General features: G+C 38.2%; 1 long non-coding RNA gene across 3 annotated transcripts in view; it reads right to left on the bottom strand.

Annotated features, from left to right (window-relative positions):
• LOC140614473 (uncharacterized) overlaps positions 1-23,633 on the bottom strand; it is a 151,362-nt gene that overhangs the window by 109,105 nt on the left and 18,624 nt on the right. For all 3 annotated transcript variants that reach the window (XR_012015324.1, XR_012015325.1, XR_012015326.1), the window contains exon 2: positions 6,063-6,245. This is a non-coding gene — a long non-coding RNA (uncharacterized lncRNA). The remainder of the gene's footprint in view (positions 1-6,062; positions 6,246-23,633) is intronic.

Here is a 23,633-nt window from a genome sequence, read left to right as displayed (position 1 = left end):
TGCCAATAACCATTTGATCAGTCCATGGATGTTATATGTTATACATACATGTAGTAAACTCTGGTTTTTTTAAATAACTATTCGATTCATACATGTTACATGACTTTTTCACTTTTCATTTGAAAACTAGGAATAATAATACCTTCTTCACAGGGCTCCTGGGAATATTAAAATAAGAGTGAGAAATAAAGAGCTTTATATACAGTGGTGCTTGAATGTTACTTCTCTTTTATTTACCCAGTTAATGAATATTGAACAATTATTACATATTAATTTAAGTGTTGGGTTATTGGGGCCAGCCAAGAGTTTACTTTTTAGTGGTGAAGTCAAAAAATGAATATATGAGATCATTTAGATAGTGATAAGAACTAAAAAGTGGTGAATATACCAGTTAGCTGTTACTATGTAACTAATTATTTCAAAATTCAGTGACTTAAAAAGACAAGAATTTATTATTGCTGCAGACTAGTTATATAGTTCTTCTAGACTCAGCCAGTCTCACTCATTTATCAGTGGTCATCTGCATGTTGGCTCAATGGCTCTACAGATCTTGGCTTGAGTCTCTTACATGTATAGAGATCTACACTGAGACAACTTGAGTCTATTCCATATGGGCTGGCACCCTTCAGCAGGACTTCACTTTCATTCAATTGGCCAAATTAAATCTGTAAGATTCCACCTCTTAATGGGAGGAGTTGAAAAGTTAAGGGGTTTGGACACAGAAAGGTATGAAAAATTGCTTTCATATTTGAAATCAATCCATGCCAGTGAGTTTAATGGCCACTTTAATGGCAGCAATCAGAGAATCCTCTTTGAGTGGGTGTCCTTTGAGTTAAAAATGAGCTGGCCTTGTGAAGACTTAAGAGTCTAGCAGGCAGAGAGAATAGCACATGCAAAGTCACTGAAGCAGGAACTATGACTTTATTATTTTCAAACAATGGACAAAAGACCGTGTGGCTGTTCTGTCTTCCTCCATAGAGCAAGATCCACTTCCATAGATCTGTCTGGTAGAGGAGATCAGGATGAAGAACTTGAGAGTGGAAGTACAACAGCTATAGATCTAAGAGTTTAGAGACCAAAACTCAGTCTATCCTTTTGCTATGATCAAAAATAATACAACTGCTTCCACAAAGAACTCCCAAGGTTTCCCATCTAACAAAATCTATAGAGACATTCAGGGTTGGATTTTCAGATGTAATATAAGATAGAACATTTGTTATTGCAGAAAACATTAAGCAGTATTTCTAAAATAGATCACTTCCATCCTTTCCCCAATTACCACAGGGTTTTCTTTCTAGGGCAGAACTGTAGAATTTTCCTAAGTAGTTTCATTTTATTATTTTTTGATCTGTCTTCACAAAAATTTTCATTCCAGTAACTCAAAGTACAAAAAAATCCTAGCTCATTGCAGTAGGCACAATTAAAATTGAAACAGAAACTGCAAGAGGCAGAAGGCCAGATCAAGGCAAAGTCAGGCTTTTGGCTCATGTCATGAAATGTCTTCATGACATTTCTACAGTCAGTGTCTATTTGTTTAATGCATAAGAAATGTGGTCCCTAAATTAGAAACCAGAAAACATGGGTTCTAAGACTAGATCCAAGCCAAAGAGCAAGGTCTATGTCTTATTTGTCTTTGTATGATTAGCTCCTAAGGAAGCATTAATTTAATACTAAACAGGTAGATGGCTGACTATTTGCTGGCAGGTTAGCTTACTAGCTGGCTGGCTGGATAAATGAAGGATACTGAAAGGAGGAAAAAGGGCAAGATTCCCCAAAGCCAGGTCCCTTAAGAGATATTGCCAATAGATGATTAGTTTTCTCTTAGTTGGCCATAAATAGGAAAATAGACATTGGATTCACTTCCAAACAAATATTCACAGCACCCTAGAAGTCTATCAAACTCCTTGGCATCAGCATTTTCATCCCAAAAATGGGACAGCTGCTCTAGGTGGTTCCTAGTTTTTGTCCATCTCTTATACCGTAGGGTTCTATGATATGCACTTCTTTTTTTTTTTTTTTATGATATGCACTTCTAAGTACAAGACCATGCTTGATGATGAGAAATACATTTCAAAGCTCAGTCTGTGGGCAGTGGCTCTTTCTACTATTTTCTTTTTTCAACTTGGAAAAAAAAAATGCTTGGAAAACCTGACTTATTAATATTGCCAAAAATATTAGTCACATTAAGCACATGGAATATTTATAGTGAGAGAAAAAAAGAAGTGCTAAATCCCTGTTCTCTGTGAAGTTCTTCATTTTATAATTTATCTTGTTATATAGCTGAAAAATCTCTTTAGCAAGAAACTAATTCTACCCCATATTCCACCCCTCAAAATTCCTCTTCTGATGTATCTATTGATTGGCCAGAATTTCTTGTTTATTTTTTAAAAATTTAATTCCAGTATAGTTAATATATGGTGCTATATTAGTTGCAGGTATACGATATAGTGAATCAACAATTCTATACATTACTCAGTGCTCATCACGGTAAGTGTACTTTTAATCTCCTTCATCTATTTCACCCATCCCCACCCTCACTCATTCCTTCTGGCAACCATCAATTTGTTCTCTATAGTTAAGAATCTGTTTCTTTATTTCTTTTTTTTTCCTTTGTTCATTTGTTTCTTAAACTCTACATATGAGTGAGATCATATGGTATTTGTCTTTCTCTGACTGACTTATTTCAAATGGCAATATTTCATTCATTTTTATGGCTGAGTAATATTCCATTGTATATGCATACTGCCTCTTTTTTATCCATTCATCTAGCAATGGACACTTGAATTGCTTCTGAATCTTAACTATTGTAAATATGTTGCAATAAACATAGAAGTGGATATATCTTTTCAAATTACTTTTTCATATTCTTTAGGTAGATATTCAGTAGTGGAATCAATGGATCATATGACAATCCTATTTTTAAGTGTTTGAGAAAACACCATACTATTTTCCACAGTGGTTGTACCGGTTTCATTCTCACAAATAGTGCATAAGGGTTCCTTTTTCTCTATTCTTTCCAACACTTGTTTCTTGTGTTTTGATTTTAGCCATTCTGACAGGTGTGAAGTGATATCTCATTGTAGTTTTGATTTGTATTTCCTTGATAATGAGTGATGTTGAGTATCTTTTCATTTCTCTGTTGGCCATCTGTATGTCTTCTTAGAAAATGTCTGTTCCTGTCTTCTCATTTTAATTGGATTATGTATTTTTATGTATGTGGATCCTTTTCTTGTTAAAACACCTCTTTTCATACTTCCTTGTGGAAATTTCCCTTTCTCATTTCATGTGGTTCTACTAGTTTGGGGAGGGGAGTTGCCAAGCATACCACCAAGGTGCACTACCAGACATAGGAGTGGACACATAACCAGAAGTTTCATGTTTTCTTATTACCTCTGCTTATTTATTTAAATCTTTATTTTGCTTAACATCACAAATAATATTTATTTATTAATTTATTTATTATTTATTTGGGATGTTAAATTATGTTTTATTTATCCCAAATAAATATTATTTTGGATATTAAATTATCATGGTGGCCTTAAAAATATTCTTTGGACATTCTACTTTTTAAGGTTTGCTCCTTAGAGACACGGAAAGACAGAAATGGTTTAGAGATGATTCATCCAAGGGCAGTACTAGAGAGGTATATAAGGATGTTCCAGTTCTAATATTCCAGACAGTGGTTTTCCAGTTTGAACTTATGTCAGAATCACATAGAGACTTATTATAACATGGATCTCTGGTCCCTGCTCCTAGAGCATCTGGTTCAGGAGATTTGTTGTAAGGAAGAGAATTTGCAATTCTATCAAGTTCCAAAGTGATATTGATGTTGCTGATTTATAAACTTCACTTTGAGAACTACTAACTTCCAGTACCATCCTGGATCTTTTCTTTTGTTGAGGTCTGGTTTTCCGGTGTGTTCCTCAATCTGAAACTATCTGGAATCCCTCTAACAAATCAGTTTTCCTGTTTAAGTTCCAGTAGACACATTAAGTCAGATTCTATAACTTATAATAAATTTTTGGAATCATGGGTGGATTTTCTAAAGCATGCTAGGACACATTGGTTTGAATTCTCTTGGCTAATCCAATACTTATTTCTGCTAAGGTCCACAGAAGCATGGATGAACTCTGATGTTCACTCTTCCCTTTCTGACTTCCCACCTGCCCTGGCTTAGGCTCGGGAGTTGTCCGTGGTCCTCACACTCTACACCAGGTCTGTCTAAATTTCTCCTGCTCCAAATACCTGCTAACTGAGCCAGGTCCTACTTTCATAATCACCAACACCGGGTTCCACATAGATGGTAAGAGCCTTAGCTATACCCATTGTTCCAGGCAGTTTTATGTTTTCTTATCTCTGCTTATTTATTTAAATCTTTATTTTGTTTAACATCCAAAGTAAATATTATTTGGGATACTAAACTATGATGATGGTCTTAAAAATGTTCTTTGCATGGTGTCCCTGAAATGAATACTCATACCCAGGACATTTCTCTATCCTACTGGGACAAGATTTTTGAAAATTTGAGAAGATACTTCAGTCAGCTATTCTATTTTTCTCTTTTGAATTCAACAGCCCTCAAGTTGGGTTGAAGATGTCTAATCTTTGCTAGTCTTACAAGATGGTAAATTTCAACCTCAGGTAGATTGTGGACACAGACTTAGAGGAGTACCCACTTTCATCTGACTAACTCATACCATCCCCCTGAGGTCTCAGTATAGATGGCTCCTCTTCCGGGAAGTTAGTTACTGTCTCAACACGAACATTATTGCCCTACCATGGTTCCCATAGCAACTGCTTCTGCTCCAATTACAGACTGCTTAACAAAAGTAAAATTACCTGTCTACTTTCTGTATTCTCTCCTCTCTCCACTAAACCCTAAACTTCTTGAGTACTCTCTGTTATTATATCTCTGGTATAGGACAATGCCTTATCTACTGTAGGTATTCAAAAACATTTCTCAAACATTGTGTAGATATACAGTTTATCATATTCTGTGTGTCTGGTGGTTTGGTAACCACTAGGTACAGCTTAGTTTTGCCTTCCCAGCACCCATTTCCCACTTCTTCTGGTAAATGCACTCTTGTATTCCTTTGGTGAAATCACTTTTCCCATACCTTTAATTAATGTCCTTTGAGGTCAGACCTCACACCAGGCTCCTAGGAGCAGCATGTAACCAAAGCCTGGTATTTTAAGCTCTTTGACCAAGATTCAGAATAAAGTTTCTGCCTGCTCTAATTAATGAAATTGTTCCTCATGAAATAGCTAAGTGAGAAATCAGAACTCTGAAATAGCTCAAAGGGATTTTTCAACAGAAGTCTTTCCAATTTTTGCCCAAGAAGAATCATCTTTAAGGTCTCTTCAGCAAAATTGTCTAAGAATGTCCTGGCACACTTGGCCAATTGTTGAGCCCAATCCTAACCACAATAAGTGGATCAGGAATGGAAATGAGACCTAAGGCAAGACATCAAGAAACCCACTGGCCATCCTTGTTTCTCCTTGGGAAGAGCTTATCTGGAAATTATGAGTAAAAAAGCAACCCTGAAACTGGGAAAAGATTCTGATGAAATCCATTGAGCACGGGGATCCATCTATGCTTGAATTGAGACTGGTCTTAAACATTTAATTTACAAAAGGTAATAAAATTCTCTTTCTTGCTTAAATCGGTTTGAGCTCAGCTTCTGCCATTTTCAACTGAAATATCCTAATTAATGCAGTGTACAATATCATATTTAATTAACATTTTCAAGTAACAGATATCGACTTTCTGATTTAGAGATTTCTCAATTGGCACAAAGGGACTATCTCCCACTATATGAACTCTCCCAAGGTCACACAGAACCAAGAACTAGAACTCAGTTCACATGGCTACAGATGTCATGTTCTAGCCATTACCCAACAGACACCCACATGGGGAAAAAAAAATAAGAAAGGCAAATCAATCCATGAAAACTGTTAGAACACACAGTTTATAAGGAGATTCTTAATTTCTGGAGCCCTACAGTTCCACATGCAAGATGTAGGGGGACAAAGATGGGAAGGGAATCAGTATGTTTCCTTACCTGCATTAGCAACATGTTACAGACATCATTTGCTGACACTGACCCGTGAACATTCACTTTGAATAACACAGCTCCTCTCTCAATAACGTCTCATCCTACTTGTACTTTCACAGAATCAGGAATTTCTTGGAGGCTTTTAGAGGTTATATCCTTACCCAGTCACTTCATATGCCATGAGGGGACCTAGAGAAGGAAAATAAAATTGGCTGTTAGAGGCGACAAGGTAGAGAAAAAAAGGAAGGAGGTCTGGAATTCTCCACCCTCCTAGTCAGCTGCCTAGGGCTGTTTCCACTATCATTCAGGATCCCTGTTGGATAGACTGGTTCTACCCACACTGACAGAATTCCTAAGATATCTCCACCACCCAATGATTGTCAGAATTGTACCAAGCACACTTAGGTACAAGTTCTTTCTGCCTTATCCCCACTGCTCCCATTGCAACTCCTACCATGCTCTGGCTTCAACGAGACAACTAGCACGAATTTAGCAGACATCAAGTTCAATGATTTTCATATATTCAAGACAAATCTTATGAGAGCCATCTGTGGTCCTGGGTGTACAGAAAGAAGGGTGAAGTGGGTCTACCGAGAAGAACCCTGTGTGGTTGGGCTCCTCATTTGGTCCTGGAAGTACCTAATTCATTGCTGCTAAAGAACCACAATTTTGAGTAGATAAATACTTTAGTAGTGGAGTCTTGTCAGGCTGTTGCTGTGTGACCTCTGGCAAGTTACTTCACCTCTCAGTCTCAACTTCCTCATCTGTGAAATGAAGGTGATAAAAGCACCTACCTTAGAGTATGGTTGCAAGGATTGTATAATTTTCTAGCATATAATAAGGATGTAACACAGATGAACCATTATCATTATGTGCAACTATTGTACATGGATTTCAACTGAAAGGCAACAAAAGAAGTGTCTGAGTTATTGATATTCAAGAGACCACTGTTTCCTGAAATATCTGAACATTTTAGTAACACTCCATATTTTGACCTTGTTTACTAGAGACTTTGCCTCTGCAGATCCAATCTTCAAAATCTGTCAGGCATCCGTTTTCTGGTTACTTTGCCCTTTCTTTAACGTTCAAACACATCCTAATTGCACTGGCTGCTTTAAGGCCTGGCTTAATACCACTGTGTTTACATGTTCAGCTAGCCTTAGAATGCTAGGTAGGCATTATCTGTTTGCCTTCTTCCATTCTGCACAAATTTTAAACTTTCCTCATATTCATCTGGACATCTTTCATGCTAATGCTTGTGTTTTTAAGTTTTTATAACTCCCGTGTACCTAAGATGCTGTAGTTTTCAGGGAGGCCCTCCTATCCCCAATTCTTTCTCCAACCTGTGTGATAGTCTGATTTATAATAAGAAATATGTATTTGGCCTTCTTCCCATTTCTGGCACTAGCTCCTAAAACCCTTGGAATCTCCTAAGTGAGCACAGCAACAAAGGCATCTTTTGTTATGTTAATGAGGTGACTTTTATGCACCACCTAAAGATTGGGGCTTTTTGCCAGGGGAACCAACCACTTGATTAGAAAGCTGGAACTTTCAGTCCTCCCCTGACATTCATGGAGGGGAGAGAGGCTGGAGGTTAGTTGAATCCATGGCCAATAACCAATGATTTCATCAATCGTGCCTACATGATGAAGCCAACATAAAAAGCCTCCATATAAAACCTCTAAGGTGGGGGAGGGGCAGTGTTCTGAGAGCTTCAGGGTTAATGAACACATGGAGATTAAAGAGAGTTGGCATACCTGGAAAGGGCATAGAATCTCCTCATCCTATCCCATGCATCTCTTCCATTAGGCTGTTCCTGGGTTATATCCTTTTTATAATTAACTTTTTTTTTTTAATTTTTATTTATTTATGATAGTCACAGAGAGAGAGAGAATAGCAGAGACACAGGCAGAGGGAGAAGCAGGCTCCACACACCGGGAGCCCGGCGTGGGACTTGATCCCAGGTCTCCAGGATCATGCCCTGGGCCAAAGGCAGGCGCCAAACCGCTGTGCCACCCAGGGATCCCTTTACAATTAACTTTTAACCGGCTGTAGAGCAAGATAGTGGAGGAGTAGGGGCCTCACCTCACCTGGCCCCACCAACTTACCTAGATTACTTTCAGATCATCCTGAAAACCTATGAATTCGACCTGAGATTTAAAGAGAGAATGCTACAGAGACAAGGGTTTTTGCTTCTAACAAGGTAGGGAGGTAGAGAAAAATAAAAATAAAAAAAGAATCAAGTGGGGAGGGGCCCCGCGAGGAGGCGACGAGAGCCTCGGGACAGGAGAGCCCCCGGGAGAAGCAGGAACTTTGAGAATCCGCACCGGATCCTTCAGGAGGGAGAGGCGCTCAGCAGGGAACCCGGGCAGAGCCGCAGGAGGGCAGCGGAGCCTCCAGGATCCCGGGGTCACTGGCAGAGGAGGGCCCCGGGGAGAGCGCCCCACACACCCGGGGATCTCGGTAAAGGGCTGGAGCGCCCGGCGGGGCCTCGGGAGAAGCCGGTGGGTCAGGCGGGGGCTCCGGGCGGAGGGGGCTGCGCCCTGATGCCTTCGGGAGCCCGGACCCGGGGGCGTGATTCCAGCGGCGCAGGCCCTGGATCCCAGGGCGCCGGGGACACAGCCCAGGATCCTGTGGTCCCCAGAATGGGCGGAGGCACGGAGGGCACAGGACAGCGAGGACGGTCCTGCCACCGGGCGCCCTAGATGCCTAGGCCAGTGCCCACTGGGAGCTGTGGCAGTTACTGCGGGAGCCGACTCCAGGGCTGGAGAGCTGGCCGCCACCAGTGGGGTTGTTCCTCCTGGTGTTACCCTGTGCCTGGGATGGGGTGGGGCTGCCAGGGAACAGGAGCCTCACCAGGTAAACAGCTCACCTGAGCCCAGCACCTGGTGGGGTGGGGGCAGCTCCCCCAGGTGCACACACCTGAGAATCAGCACAGCAGCCCCTCCCCCAGAAGGCCAGCTGGAAGGACAGGGGAGGGCATGTGCTTGACCGAGCAGCACTGGAAAGCTCCAGGGGAAGTCGAGGGATTTCCAGTATATAGAACCAGAGGATACCTCTCCTATTTTTTTGCTTCCTTTTTCCAGTACAACTCCTTTTTATATCAGACTATAAATTTCCAATTTTTTTCTTTTTTCCCACCTTAACTACTATATTTTAACAGCTCTTCATTTTTAAAATTTGTCCTTTTTGACTTTAATATTTCTACAATTACAGGTCCTAGATATATTTTCCACTTCTAGATTCTTTCAACATACTCAACTTAACTTTGGGAGATATACAAGATATGTTTTTTTGTTTGTTTTGTGTTTTTTGTTTTCTCTGCCTCATTTTGTTCTACAATGTCAGAAGTTAATACCTTCTAAAACACGACCAGCAGGCACCCAGAACCAAGTGGTATACTGTGCTAGTTCATTCTGTGAGATTCCTCATTCCCATTCTGTCCTTCTCTATTTCTTCTTTAATGAGTTTGTTTTATTTATTATTTATTTATTTATTTATTTATTTATTTATAAAGATTTTATTTATTCATGAGACACACACACAGAGGGGTGGGGAAGGAGAGAGAGAGAGGCAGAGACACAGGCAGAGGGAGAAGCAGGCTCCATGCAGGGAGCCTGATGTGGGACTCAATCCTGGGACTCCAGGATCACACCCTGGGCCAGAGGCACCCAGAGGGACAGCAGGACAGAAGGCATATTTGAACAAATCATAGCTGAGAACTTCCCTAATTTGGGGAGGAAAACAGGCATTCAGATCCAGGAGATAGAGAGGTTCCTCCCCGCAAAATCCATAAAAGCCGTTCAACACCTCAACATTTAATAGTGAAACTTGCAAATTCCAAAGATAAAGAGAAAATCCTTAAAGCAGCAAGAGACAAAAGATCCCTAACTTATATGGGGAGAAATATTAGATTAACAGCAGACCTTTCCACAGAGACCTGGCAGGCCAGAAAGGGCTGGCAGGATGTATTCAGGGTCCTAAATGAGAAGAACATGCAGCCAAGAATACTATATCCAACAAGGCTCTCATTCAGATTAGGAGAGATAAAGAGCTTCCAAGACAGGCAGGAACTGAAAGAATATGTGACCTCCAAACCAGCTCTGCAAGAAATATTAAGGGGGACTCTGTAAAAGAAAGAGGAAGCCCAAAGAAATAATCCACAAAAACAGGGTCTGATTAGGTATTACGATGACACTAAATTCATATATTTTAATAGTAACTCTGAACGTGAACGGGCTTAATGACCCCATCAAAAGGTGCAGGGTTTCAGACTGGATAAAAGAGCAAGACCCATCTATTTGCTGTCTACAAGAGACTCATTTTAGACCTAAGGACAGGAGTTGGTTCTTTGAAAGATTAATGAGATAGATGACCCATTAGCCAGCCTTATTAAAAACAAAAAAGACTCAAGTTCATAAAATCACGAATGAAAAAGGAGCGATCACAACCAATACCAAGGAAATACAAACGATTTAAAAAACATATTATGAGCAGCTATATGCTAATGAATTAGGCAATCTAGAAGAAATGCACGCATATCTGGAAAACCACAAACTACCAAAACGGGAACAGGAAGAACCAGAAAACCTGAACAGGCCAATAACCAGGGAGGAAATTGAAGCAGTCATCAATAACCTCCCAAGAGGGCTTGGCTCGGGAGCTCCGCTGAGGAGCCGGAGGTTGGGCCGGGGCTGCCTCCGCGTCTGGCCCGCCCTGCAAGGCAGTGAGCGGCGCCTTCCAACCCCGGAACAAATCTTTCAGAACATAAAACAAGAATACAGTTGTTAGCAGAGGTGGAGACATTTAGAAGTTGTTCTTAATCAGAGTGAAGCTTGTACTTCAGAAAGTCAGCCTCATTCCTCAGCACTCACAGCACCCAGTTCTCCAGGTTCCTCCCGGATGAAGAAGGACCAGCCCACCTTTACCCTCCGACAAGTTGGAATAACATGTGAGCGTCTCTTAAAAGACTATGAAGATAAAATTCCGGAGGAGTATGAGCAAATATTCAATACCAAACTAGCAGAACGATATGAATCTTTTGTGAAATTCACACATGATCAGATTATGCGACAGTATGGGACAAGGCCAACAAGCTATGTGTCCTGAAGCTTTCTTGCATATCTGGATACCAGGTTTGACCTCAAGAGATGGCTGCTGTACACTTTTTGCAACTGGTTTGATATCACATTTCAGCTCCAACTTTGCATCCTGAGAACACTTAAACATTTCTGCAGGTCCATTTTATACAACTTGAAAGACCTTAAAACTTTCTGGTTGCCACAAGCATATCTTTCTTTTCTGCTCATCCAATAAACGGCTGTACCCTACTGTGATGGATTTTCCAAACAAAAATACCTGGAGCAGCAGTTTAGTAAAATATGCCCTCAGTGGCACTCAACACATGGAGTTTCCCCAAGCACAGTTCTGTAAGAAGTGTGTGTGAGAGTGTGTGTATATGTGTGTGTGTTTTAAGTTATTATTTGTATTGTGCAAATTTTTTTGATCTTGAGGATTTTGGCTGTGAATTTGATGCACAACAATTATGGTTAAAAACATTTGCTTGCTCTACAGAAGATCATTAATGTTTTGTGACCATATAAGTTGCGACTGTGGATTGTTTTATGTGTAGGTATTATTGTTAAATACAGGGACTGTTTCCAGGCACAGAATATGAATCATAAGTTAGAATGGACATTAGATGTGATTATGATGACATAGCAAAGGTCTGTGGTCCTAGGTCTACAAATGTGTGGTGAGGAATTAGGACAAACTGGAGATGGGCCGTTTGACACATGAACTGCCTAGCCGTGTTGAAAACTACTTTGACTCCAAGCCTTAAAATACCCATGTGGAGTCTGTGCTCACCTCATTCACACAGAGAGCTCCCTGGACACTGAACCTCTAAAAAGAAAAGTCTCCCCTGGAGCAGGAGCATGAGGGTTTACTTGGGAGCACAACATAGGTGAGCAAGGGGCGGGGCCAGCCCCTGGTGGCACTGCTACTTGTGAGGAGCCACTTCACCTTTGTATGGGTTATTAAAAACAGAATTTGGATCCTTTGGTCAGGCTCCCCCAAATTCTTTTTAAAAAGTGACCAACTTTTAACTGTTCAACTGCTTAAGCTTTGTTTTGGCAACACCCTGCCCAAAGTTGCTTACAGACTGTTTCTTTCTTGCATATCTGGATACCAAATGTTCCAAGACTGTGGAACAGAAAGTAGTCTCTGTTTTGAGGAGGTAGAAGTTTAAGTATACATTTATTTTTCACTGTAATTTGCTCAGGACCACATTTTACAAAATTCCTTGTTTCCTTTATTATTGTTTCTGGAAAGGAAAATTCTATTAAAATTGTTTTAGTTTGAATATAGAATAGTTTTATTAATTAGGGCTTATTTTGAAAAATTCTGAGTTTAATTCAAATGTATGCCAGTACCTTCCAAAGTAAGGTAATATTCAGAGACAGTTCTGATCAGATGGCTTAAATATTCATATTTGAAGATTCCTTATTCATGAACGTCTTTGACTTAAATCTAACCAAAAACTGCAACATTATTCTTTGTACATTTTCATTATATAGTGTTAACAAGCTTAGTTGCAAACAAATAAAATACTTAAGTTATTTGTTTAAAAAAAAAAAAAGAAAAAAAAAAAACCTCCCAAGACACAAAAGTCCAGGGCCAGATCACTTCCCATGGGAATTTTATCAAACAATTAAAGAAGAAACAATACCTATTCTACTAAAGCTGTTCCAAAAGATAGAAAGGGATGGAATACTTCCAAACTCATTTTAAAAGGCCAGCATCACCTTAATTCCAAAACCAGACAAAGACCCCACCAAAAAGGATAATTATAGACCAATATCCCTGACGAACATGGATACAAAAATTCTCAACAAGATACTAGCCAATAGGATCCAACAATTGATCCTTGAAAAAACTGAAAAAATTTTTCACCATGACCAAGTGGGATTTATCCCTGGGATGCAAGGCTGGTTCAACACTTGTAAAGCAATCAACATGATAGATCATATCAAAAAGAGATAAAACAAGAACCATATGATCCTCTCAATAGACACAGAGAAAGCATTTGGCAAAATACAGCATCCATTCCAGATCAAAACTCTTCAGAGTGTAGGAATAGAGGGAACATTCCTCAGCATCTTAAAAGCCATCTATTAAAAGCCCACAGCAAATATCATTCTCAATGGGGAAACACTGGGAGCCTTTCCCCTAAGATCAGAAACACGATCCACTCGAGAGAGAAACACGAGAGGGATGTCCACTCTCACCACTGCTATTCAATATAGTACTAGAAGTCCTAGCCTCAGCAATCAGGCACCAAAAATAATAAAATAATAAAATAAAATAAAATAAAATAAAATAAAATAAAATAAAATAAAATAAAATAAAAAAAATAAAAGGCATTCTAATTGGCAAAGAAGAAGTCAAACTCTCCCTCTTCGCCGATGACATGATACTGTACATAGAAAACCCAAAAGACTCCACCCCAGGATTGCTAGAACTCATACAGAAATTCGGCAGTGTGGCAGGATACAAAATCAATGCCCAGAAATCAATGGCATTTCTATACACTAACAATGAGACTGAAGAAAGAGAAATTAAGGAGTCAATCCCATTTACAATTGCACCCAAAAGCATAAGATACCTAGGAATAAACCTAACCAAAGAGATAAAGGATCTATACCCTAAAAACTACAGAACACTTCTGAAAGAAATTAAGGAAGACAGAAAGACATGGAAAAATATTCCATGCTCATGGATTGGAAGAATTAATATTGTGAAAATGTCAATGCTACCCAGGGCAATTTACACATTTAATGCAATCCTATCAAAATACCATGGACTTTCTTTAGAGAGTTGGAACAAATCATCTTAAGATTTGTGTGGAATCAGAAAAGACCCCGAATAGCCAGGGGAATATTGAAAAAGAAAACCAGAGCTGGGGCATCACAATGCCAGATTTCAAGTTGTACTACAAAGCTGTGGTTGTCAAGACAGTGTGGTACTGGCACAAAAACAGACACATAGATCAATGGAACAGAATAGAGAACCCAGAAGTGGACCCTGAACTTTATGGGCAACTAATATTCGATAAAGGAGGAAAGACTATCCATTGGAAGAAAGACAGTCTCTTCAATAAATGGTGCTGGGAAAATTGGACAACCATGTCCAGAAGAATGAAACTAGACCATTCTCTTACACCATACACAAAGATAAACTCAAAATGGATGAAATATCTAAATGTGAGACAAGAATTCATCAAAATCCTAGAAAACACAGGCCACACAAAAACACAGTTTTTGAACTTGGCCACAGCAACTTCTTGCAAGATATATCTATGAAGGCAAGAGAAACAAAAGCAAAAATGAACTATTAGGACTTAATCAAGATAAAAAGTTTCTGCACAGCAAAAGAAACAGTCAACAAAACTAAAAGACAACCTACAGAATGGGAGAAGATATTTGCAAATGACATCAGATAAAGGGCTAGTATCCAAGATCTATAAAGAACTTATTAAACTAACAGCAAAGAAACCAATAATCCAATCATGAAATGGGCAAAAGACATGAACAGAAATTTCTCCAAAGAAGACATACACATGGCCAACAAACACATGAGAAAATGCTCTGCATCACTCTCCATCAGGGAAATACACATCAAAACAACAATGAGATACCACCTCACACCAGTGAGAATGGTGAAAATTAACAAGACAGGAAACAACAAATGGAGAAGATGTGGAGAAAGGGGAGCCCTCTTGCAAGTTGGCGGGAATGTGAACTGGTGCAGCCACTCTGGAAAACTGTGTGGAGGTTCCTCAAAGAGTTAAAAATAGAACTATCCTATGACCCAGCAATTGCACTGCTGGGGATTTACCCCAAAGATACAGATGCAGGGAAATGGTAGGGCACCTGCACCCCAAGGTTCGTAGCAGCAGTGTCCACAATAGCAAAACCAAGGAGCCTTGGTGTCCATCAAAAGAAGAATGGATAAAGAAGATGTGGTCTATATATACAATGGAATATTACTCAGCCATCAGAAAGGATGAATACCCACCATTTGCTTCGACATGGTTGGAACTGGAGGGTATTATGCTGAGTGAAGTAAGTCAGTCAGAGAAGGACAATCATTATATGGTTTCACTCATTCAGGGAATATAAAAAATAGTAAAGGGATTAAAAGGAAAAGGAGAGAAAATGAGTGGCAAAAATCAGAGAGGGTGACAGAACATGAGAGACCTCTAACTCTGGGAAAGGAACAAGGGTTAGTGGAATGGGAGGTGGGCGGGGGGATGGGGTGACTCAGTGACGGGCACTGAGGGGGGCACTTGACAGGATGAGCACTGTTATGTTATATGTTGGCAAATCGAATTCCAATAAAAAATACACAAAATAATAATAAAAATAAACTATTAACCTAGAAAATTAAGTATTTCTCTGAGTTCTGTGTGCTACTGTAGCAAATTAATCAAACCTAAGGATGTGGTCATTGGAACTTCTAGTCTATAATGGATTAGTCAGAAGCACAGGTGACAACCTGGGCTTCCGACAACCTGGGCCTTTGAATGGCCTGTCTTTGCGGGTAGGAGGTGAGTCCCTAACCTGTGGAATCTGACGCTATCTCTGGGTAGATAGTGTCAGAATTAAGTCGAATTTTAAACTCTGCTGGTGTCTGAGAACAGCTTGTTGGTGTGGGAAGACTCCACCACCCCTGTACTCCTCCTCCGTTGGTAGAATTGAGTGCAGAAACTTTGACTTTGGCTTCATACAAATACCTTAGTAGCATGTGCTGTCTCTTTGATGCAAATGAAAGGTTAAATAAGGATCTAAAAAGATCTTTTGACTCATTGGTTGTAGAAGATTGCTTGAGACCATGGGGTATCATTGAAAATTCAGGAAAAAACATGAAAAGTGGAAAGCTAGAGCCTCCAAAGACAGCTTCTGGCCCTGATTATATATGAGCAATTTTATTTAAATGATACTGATGCAGTTAGATGATGATGGTGGAATTTAAGCCTCTTTAAATACCAAGAAATACCACTTATATATAGTTCCATTCTCCCCTACCAATTATTTGTTCTCCCCTTTGCTGATGACTTCTGAACATTGGAAATGTCTCTTCTGTGTTTATTCCATAAAATTCTTCTCTTGTGATAGCCGCATTCAACTTGTTATTCTTTTAAAAGTTCATACAATTTCATTAGAACTAGAAAGGGCTTTTGGAATGTTACCAATCTGGCAACATTCATCTGGCAATAGAGCTTGGCCTTAATAGGACAGGACTGGATTGAATTAGAGGGCTCAAACTTCTGAGTGAATAATCCAAAACTTTTGGAGGAACAGCAAAAGTGTTTGCCAAACTGAAACAGATACCTGTGGGTACAGGCAGGTGAAAGATCTTTTTGCTGTTCACTATTAATGATACGGTATTTATTTCATTGAAAGTCCAATAAAATGGTTTCTTGAAAGGGTTATTATCATTTGACTTCAGAAACTTAAACATATGATATGTCCTCTTATTCAAAAGAATGCTGCCATTGCTTGCCTTTGGATTGAAAACACTTGTTTTATCTTGACATATGGTTATAATTCAAAGTATTTTCTGATAGTTGCTGAGGCCCTAGAGAAGTAAATCTCAACTAGGACCAGTATTGGCTCCAGAGGATATCTGTCAATGTTGCCCCACAAAGGATATCTATAAACATTTTTTTGTTGTCACAAAGGGGGATGGGTTCTGTTGGCATCTACTGGGTAGAAGACAGGGCTGCTATTAAACATCCTTCACAGAACATCAACCCCCAACAAAGAATTACCTGATCCAAAAGATAAATAGTGTAGAGGTTAAGAAACCCTGCCCTAGACCACGTAGAATATTAAAGGTACAAGAGCCTATCCTTGGTTGGAGTTCCTTAGAATCAAAACTAATAAAACAAATGATTCTTGTGTATGATGTATAGAATATTCTACTTTATCTGTCTATTCAACTGGATTGCAAACCCTATGAGTGAGGGACCATAGTTACTATGTCTTTGTAACAAGGTGATGGTTAATAATTCTCTAGGATTTGGTGAGAACGGACCAAAAGTAGCACAGCTAATTCTCAAATAGCATAATAAGAGTTAAAAGATGTAGAGTATACAAAATCATGGTTGCAAAATATGAGTCAAAGTGTGCTTTGATGGATTTTATATAAATGTAAAGTCATATCCAGTAATTTAAGGTGTACTCACCATTTTAATATGCTCATATGGTAAAAGTGATCAATAGTGTGTAGTAATTAAGAAACAGTAAATATAAATTATTTGGTGAAAAATCACCCCCAAATTACTATATATATTAAAGCAGTATGTTATTGCCTATTTCTTTATTTTTTTAAGTATTTTATTTATTTATTTATTTGAGAAATAGAGAGAGACCACAAGCAGGAGGAGGGGGAAAGGGAGAGGGAGAAGCTGATTGCCTGCTGAGAGATGAGAACAACTATGCTGGGTTCAGTCCCAGGACCCAGTCATGACCTGAGCTGAAGACAGCTGCTTAACTGACTGAGCCACCCAGGCTCTCCTGTTATTGCCTATTTCTTAAGCTATTTCAACTCTATCCTACCTTCAAATATTACAAAGGAATCAGAAATAGGTCAGAAATCCAATCCTAATTACTTGCTCCTTTCCTTCTTCGCCTAATTCCTCCACTGCCGGATGGAGTTGTAGGTCTGATGTCATAGGAGTATAATATTAACCATATTTTCCTCCTTTTTGTCTCTCTGGGTCTAGCCTCTGCTTTGGTCTCAGGAGAGGCTATGACCAAAAAGGAAGGGGCATACTGTCCAATTATGGAGGCAACTGTGCATTCCCAAATTACAGTGCATACCTTATGGTACTGATTATTCTGAAGTTCCAATCATCAGTATTTTGCAATACAGCAGTTTTATTTCTTGATGATTTGTACCAGTATTAATTTTTTCCCTAGGAAACTGCTTATTTAAAAATAAAACCTATGGTAAATTGTAAACATACATCTTTCCCACATCATCAAAAGCTGTTATTTGTCATCTTTGGGGTAAAATAGATTTTATGTATACCTATATACAGCAGCTGGAGACATCCTGTTAAATACTGAGAAAAACATCCTAAAAAATACTGATAAATGAAATTTCCTCTAAAAAAATTAATAAAATTAGTTAGGTCCATATATTTCTTCATGGTTTGATACTCAAGCAGTAGGATAATGCAGAATGCCTAACAGTTCCAAAATTCTATGAATCTTTCTGTGTTCATTTGGTTTAATATCACCATAAACCTAATGGTACTGCAGTCAGCTGTTGATTTATTTAACCTTGACCAGAAATGAAAATATTACACTGAAATAGGATAGCATTGCCTTATGAAGAAGAGATGAACTATCAGATGCCCCACCTCCCTAAACAAATAACAGTAGAATTTCCTCTAGTCTGAGCAGCTTTCACCAGTTTTATGAGTGAGTTAAACAACAAAAGTGTCATCAAAATCTGCTACTGGTTTCAGATTACACCTGTTTAATCTCCTGGTAATGACTTTTGCTAACGCATCTGCCTATATATGAGGATTCCCGGAAGAACTGAAAATCTTATAATCACATGGAAAATGCCCAAAGGTAAGATAATTATTTGTGAAGAAGACAGGAAACCCCGTTAAAAGAATTACCAATATGCATAAAAATAGATATTATAGTCACTCAGTTTACAATGCTTAAGAACATTAACTCTTTGAAAAAATAAATTAATTGTATACTGACTCAAATGTCAGCATTTTAAGTAATATTAGAGGATCAATTTTTTTAAAAATTACATTTCAAGACTACACATCAAATATGTAGTTTCTTATAGTTGGACCCTAGAGAACAGAAAATTAAAGCAGAAAAAAGTATAATTGAAGAAAGATAGCTAACATATTTCCAAATTTGGTGAAACACATAAACATATAAATTCAAGAAGTTTAGCAAGGTCAAACAAGAAGAATACAAAAAGTAAAAAAAAACAAAAACAAAAACAAAAACAAAAAACCCACCAGAGTACATCTTGGTCAAACTGTCAAATTCTAAAGGTAAAGAGAAAATCTTAAAACTAGCCAGAGAAAAGTGGCATTACATACAAAGAACAATTCAAAATATTGTTGCCTTTTTATCAGAAACAACTGAAGTCAGAAAAGAGTGGAATAAACTCTTTAAGCTCTAGAAGAATATATAAACTGTCAATCCAGAACCCTATATCCAGCAAAAATATCCTTCAAGAACGAATGTAAACTAAAGATATCTCCAAATGAAAGAAAACTAAGCTTTTTCACTAGCAAATCTAGTGAAAGTTCTTCAGGCAGAATGCAAATGATACCAAATACAAATGTAGATTTTCAGAAAAGAATGAAGAGCACTGTAAGTAGTAAACGTATGACTGATTACAAAAACAATGCCCTCTTAATAACTAGATAAATACACAATAAATGCATATGACAGTTTAAAAACATCTCTATCTCTATAGTGGGATTTTGGCATAATCTGATGTGATACATACAAATCATACCATAACTAATGGGGGGAAAGTAAATGGATATAAATGATTATAAGGTTTTTAGAATTTCACATAAACTGGTACAGTATCAACCCAAAATTGTGACAAGTTAAAGATGGGTATATAATCCTAAGAACAACCAATAAAATAAAATTCAGATAGCTATAGTTAAAATCAATGACTAAATTAAAAGGAAGTTATAAAAATATTCAATGAATGTAAATGAAAACACAAAAGGAGAAATAGAAACAAAAAGTAGAGAAGATAAAAATTTTGTTATAAGTTAGCAGACTTAAATTTAGCCATGTTAATAATTAGCTTAATATATTAACAGAATAAACATTTAAAGAGAGAAAATTCAAATAAATTTAAATAGCAAAACCAGTTATGTACCCTTCTTAAAGCAGGTAAAAAGTAAAAAAGATAGAAAAACAAATACCACAAATACAGTAAGCTTAAGAAGGTAAAGTGATTGTGTTAATATCAGATAAATAAAACTTCATGACAAAGAAGAGAAATAATGGTAAAAGTGTTATTAATAAGAAAGACATAACAATCCTAAGTATGTACATTCCCAACAGAACTGTTTTAAAATCCATGAAGAAAAACTGACAGAATAAAAGTGAGAAATAGACAATTCTATTGTCATGAGATTATAATACCCCTCTCAAAAATTAATAGAACCAGATAAAAATATTAGAAAAAAAGAGAGAAGATCTGAAAAACTCTGCTAACCACTTTGTCCTAATTGGTATTGATAAAACACCACATCCAAAAATTGTAGAATCCACAAAATATACATGATATATTTAGTGAGATTGATCACCTTCTATACCACTAAAATATCTCAATGAATTTCAGAAGACCAAAATCATAATGATTGTGTTTTCTGACAAAGTAACAAACTGCTAAAGTTAAAACAAATAATAAACTAGAAATGAATAACAAGATACATACAAAAATTCCAAATATTTGAAAATTAGACCACATTTTTTTTTTTTTTTTTATGATAGTCACACAGAGAGAGAGAAAGAGGCAGACACAGGCAGAGGGAGAAGCAGGCTCCATGCACCGGGAGCCCGACATGGGATTCGATCCCGGGTCTCCAGGATCGCGCCCTGGGCCAAAGGCAGGAGCCAAACCGCTGCGCCACCCAGGGATCCCTAGACCACATATTTCTAAATAATTCTTGGGTCAAAAAATATGAGGGAAATTAGAAATACTTCAAATTGGATATAATTAAAATAATACATATCAAATAAGAGGAATGCATTTCGGTGCTCAGAGGGAAATTTATAGCAGTCAATGCTTATTTTTTTAAAGATTGTATTTATTTACTTGGGGGGGGTAGGGGGATGGGGAGAAGCAGAGATAAACGGACATGCAGACTCCACACTGAGTGCAGAGCCCTACACGGGGCATGATCCCACCACCCTGAGATCATGACTTGAGCTGAAATCAAGATTTGTATGCTCAACTAACTGAGCCACCCAGGCACCCCAGTGAATGTTTATTTTTTTATTTTTATTTTTTAAATATTTTATTTATTTATTCATGAGAAACACACAGGGAGAGAGAGAGAGAGGCAGAGACACAGGCAGAGTGAGAAGTAGGTTCCACGCAGGGAGCCCGATGCAGGACTCGATTGCGGGACTACAGAACCACGCCCTGGGCCAAAGGCAGACGCTGAACTCCTGAGCCACCCAGGGATCCCCATGAATGTTTATTTATTTTATTTTATTTTATTTTATTTTATTTTATTTTATTTTATTTTATTTTATTTATTGTATTGTATTATTTATTTTATTTTATTATTTTAAATTTTGTTTATTTATTCATGATAGACAGAGAGAGAGAGACAAGCAGAGGGAGAAGCAGGCTCCATGCCGGGAGCCTGACGCGGAACTCGATCCTGGGACTCCAGGACCACGCCACGGGCCAAAGGCAGGTGCTGAGCCCCTGAGCCACCCAGGGATCCCCATGAATGTTTATTTTAAATCTAAAATCAATGATGTGAAGTTCTACCTTAAGGAGCTACAAAAAAAGAAGAGTGAAGTATACCTAAAGTAGAAGAAAATGGTAAAGAAAATAGTATAATTAAATGAAATAAAAAAGAGACAACAGGACAAATTAACAGAGTCAAGACTTGGTTCTTCTAAGAAATGAAAAAAAATTAATAAGCCACTACCTAGGAATAAGGAGAATACAAATTACCAATATTAGGAATGAAAGAATGATGTATCTCTTGGTCTATGTGCTAGTTTTATGGCTGTGTTCCTTTTTAAAAAAAATCATTGAAGTGTATTCTAATGATTTGTGTGCTTTTCTGTATGTATATTAAGTTTCAATAAATAGCTTGCTTATTAACAAGTAACAAAGCTCTAAGAACATGATTTTTAATTGCTCTCAAAGTTAGAAGACATGAAATCAGACAGAGGGTATATTTGTTAGCTTGGACTACTGTAACAAAATACCATGCACTAGGGGGTCTTGAACAACAGAAATTTATTTTCTTACAATTCTGGAGACTGAAAGTGTGAGATCAGAGCACCAGCATGGTTGGGTTCTGGCAAGAACCCTTATTCTAGATTGTAGATAGCTGCTTTTTTGTTGATACTTATGGCCTTTCTTGGGATTTCTCTCTCTCTCTCTCTTCCTCTTCTTAGAAGGTCAAATCATATAGCATTGGGATCCCACTCTTGTGACCTCATTTAACCACAATATTTGTTAAAAGCCCTATCTCCAACTATAGTCACATTGAAGGTTAGGGCTTCAACAGATGAATTTTGGAGGAAACACAATTCAGTCCATTGTAGAAGGGATGAGTTGAAGTTTAAAATTCTCCAGAAATAGATCTGATATGGTATACAAGACATCTGTTAGGAAGTGCTCTTGGGATCAACAAGTATGGAAAGCAGAAGAAGAAGGATTGTGCCAGAGAAACTGAGCTGTGATGCAGTCTCAAGAAAGCCCACAGCTGACTCCATGGGGAACTCTGTAAATAGATGGCTCTTCAGAGCTACCCCCAAATAGGACAAGACAACATTGTTCTACAATGTCCAGTCACTGCATGTGAGCTGCCCTAGGAAAGAACAAGGTCTTAGACAAGTTGACTCCTCAGCAGAGACAATTCCAAAAGAAAGAAAAGTAACAGCAGACAATCCCTCTGCCCCCAACAGCTGGGTGAATAAATCTTTCAGTTCTGATAGGCAATGCAGCACAGCATCCTCAAAATGTTACCTGGAAAAAAGTTAACTGCACACCTTTATCTTGGTGATAGACCTTCAGCCTACCAGACTTGGAAACTCCAGTGCAACAAGGTTTGTGCTGACCAAGGATATGGACTCAACTTGGCAAGGCTCTGAAAGATTATTATTTACAATTGCCATACTGATACATTAATTTGCAATGAGCTGTATATTTGTCAATGTAAAACTTGTAAGCTGCTAATATATAATCAGAAAGGTCTTGCTTAGTATAGAAATAACTGGTAGTATAATTTGAATAATTAATAACATCAAGCCCAATACCCAGGCCCAGATTAGTGCCAGGTCTTTAATATAATAAGGGTCACGTTCAATATGTTATAAAGCAGTTAAATTTAGTTCTCCTGTATTTTTGGCTTTCTCATACCTTTCTTCTTACAATTACTTAATTGTAAGTAATTAAAGTAAAAATACTCCAAAATCTGATCCTGAGGTATGTTTAATACACTGTTCCTCCTAGATAAACCAAACTGAATGATGAAACCAGCAATGCAGAAATAAATGAATCACCCTTGAGATACCAGGAAGCCCTGGCCACTGGACTTGTGAAAATATCAGTCCACTGTATCTTTTATGCTTGACTGCTAAAATCTGAAGCATCACTGTTTATCTGATAGCACTCCAAAAAATGGAGTCAGACTTCGATTACGTAATTAGATATGATGGGCAGGTTATCCAAATGGCAGAAATGAAGAGGAGTGGAGCACAGATGTAAAGAAAGAATTAGATTATTCAGAGAGGACATGAAGGA

Source organism: Canis lupus, chromosome 22 (assembly GCF_048164855.1).
Source record: "Canis lupus baileyi chromosome 22, mCanLup2.hap1, whole genome shotgun sequence".
Taxonomy (NCBI): Eukaryota; Metazoa; Chordata; class Mammalia; order Carnivora; family Canidae; genus Canis; species Canis lupus.
The sequence above is the reverse complement of the archived record's forward strand: the minus strand, read 5'-3'. Positions and strand labels throughout refer to the sequence as shown.